General features: G+C 47.7%; 1 long non-coding RNA gene across 1 annotated transcript; it reads right to left on the bottom strand.

Moving 5' to 3' along the window:
* Positions 1-416: 416 nt before the first annotated feature.
* Positions 417-1947, bottom strand: LOC148056824 (uncharacterized). Its single transcript, XR_015702355.1, has 3 exons — positions 1826-1947; positions 1502-1708; positions 417-640 (listed from the first exon to the last, which is right to left on the bottom strand). It is a non-coding gene; the product is annotated as an uncharacterized LOC148056824 (long non-coding RNA).
* Between the last annotated feature and the right edge of the window lie 281 nt (positions 1948-2228).

The following is a 2228-nucleotide window of genomic DNA, read 5'->3' on the forward strand; positions in this document are numbered from 1 at the left end:
CCATCCATACCTTAACTATTTTTCACTTAAAAAACACGGACCTTGTAAAAGAGTGGAAGAAATGGTGGAATATGCAGTAAAGACCTGGAATTGAGAAGGAAAGTCGAGGCTGATATAATAAGGTGGCAGGAGCTGAAAAGAAAACTATTGTATTACAAATAAATTATGTGAAAGGATAATGTTTTTGCAAATGTTTTCTAAGCAAGGCTTTGAAGTTTATAAATTGTTTAGAGCACAACTGCAGTGGGAGAATGATGTGCTGAAAATAAGAGAAGCAAAGCACTGATTAGAGCACTGAAGGTTGCAGCGGAGCTCATTGGAAAGCCACTTTTATTTATTTACTAGTAGGAAAAAGCAATGGACATTATCCTGTGCAGCTTTCAACTGGGGAGGGATTTTTCTTCTGCTGCCTGGAATCCGGGAAGGTGTCATTTCTTTCATTAAGTCTCTGGTTTAGACACATGGACTTGCTGTGTCTGCCTTCTCCCCACTCTCCCCAAAGGACCGCAGCCACTCCTCTCTGTTTCTGTGCTCTTCCTTGCCTTCACCCATAACAGGGACTTCTTATGCAGCACAGGGAGCACTGCGCTGTCTTACTAAAAGGGATGTAGCCTTTCACAGCTGGCTCCTGAGCAGCAACCTGAAGACAAATAATAGAAAAAAAAAAAACCAAACACATCAAAGAGGAGGAAAAACAGCCTAGAAAACAAATGCAAACAAGAAGAAAATGACAGCTGCTGCCTTAAGAGTATTTTTCTCCCACGTAAGTGTAATCAGAGCTGCAACACTGTGTTCCCTGGCAGCCTCCAGTCGCCAGTAACTAAACCCAGGCGTATAATCCTGCCATTGTTTCTGCCAGGGGATGGCAGAGGGCTAAGCAAGGGTCAAAAGTTTATGAGAGGCTGTGGCTGTGCAGACACGTGGAGGGGAGCATGTTTTCGCGGCACACACGGCACTCCATGCGCTTGAGAGGTCACCGCAGGCAGCAGGCTGAGCGCCAGCCTGGGTGGGAAAGGGGCTGTGTGGGAGCTGCACCGGGAAGGCGAGAGCCAGAGCATGGCGTGCAGGGAGACCGGCCGGGGCTGGTGTGGGGAAAGGAGCCCCTGAGAGGGGTGGACGCAGAGGAGGGAAATGGGGAGAAAGGGAGGTAACGCTGGTAGAGGAGCATCACGGGCTGGGGTGACGAGAGACTGGTCTCGCACAGCCAGATGCTGCGTTTGGCAGGGCTGAGCAGGAGACAAAAGGCCTGTTTGGTCTCCCAGGACGGGGAAAATGTCACTAGCACAGAGATCATCCTACCAACAGTACTGCTTAAGCAATTGCTTTCTGTCTGCAATTATTTTGGAAAGGAAGAAAGAGAGCGTGACGCAGGGAAGCGAGCTGCACGCTAGCTGCTGTGCCATGAGGAGGGAAGTGCTGCTCTCTGCTGTATTTGTGTCCAGAGAGAAACACTCCACACCAAACAGAGTATCTGCTTAAAAGCTAAGAAAAAACCTAGCACCTGGGCCTTGGCCATCTGCAGCAACCCACAGGCTGTGACCTCCAGGAGGCATCCCCAGCTGCGCTGCCTGTGACGGCGGCTGCCGACGCTGCTCCAGCAGTCAGGCACTCTCTTTGCACATAAAAACTTGGCAACAAAAGCTTTTGACACCAATGACCACGATGGTGGGATGAAGACAAGATGCATTTGGGAATGCATGCCCCTCTCCTGTAAAGAGAGAACACAGAAATGCCCAGTTTTCTTCCACCCTTGGTTTTTATACTCTCTTACCTCCAGGCAAATACAGTGCAAGCTAGAACTGCCAGCCCATAACCCTGACTTTACCCTTTCTTTGTGCATTAAGTCTCTGGTATGAGAGACTTAAAGAAGAATCAAAGTCTCCACTATGTTGGAATGAGTTTCAGTCTCGTCTTCGGCTTTTTCATTTCCTGTGGTAATAAATAATTCTTTTTACTAATACCAGAGGAGTAATGGAAAGCAGAATCTCCATTATCTGTATCTAAGAGAAGAAAAGGAAGATTAGTGATCAACCTGATTGATCTGAGTATTATTGTTTCATAGCAAGCAGGCTCCATCAGTGCATAATTGCCTTCGCCGTAGAAGAGCCCTTGACTCACCTGAGACTGGTACTCACTGTGCTAGGTACGGACGTCTATTAAGAGACAGACCTTGTCCCCATGAGTCATCTAAGTGGATAAAGCATTTCAAAACCACAGGGAACAAGCAG

The sequence above is a fragment of the Nipponia nippon genome, unplaced genomic scaffold, assembly GCF_047370975.1.
Source record: "Nipponia nippon isolate SJK-2023a ecotype South Korea unplaced genomic scaffold, ASM4737097v1 scaffold_11, whole genome shotgun sequence".
In the NCBI taxonomy this organism is placed as follows: Eukaryota; Metazoa; Chordata; class Aves; order Pelecaniformes; family Threskiornithidae; genus Nipponia; species Nipponia nippon.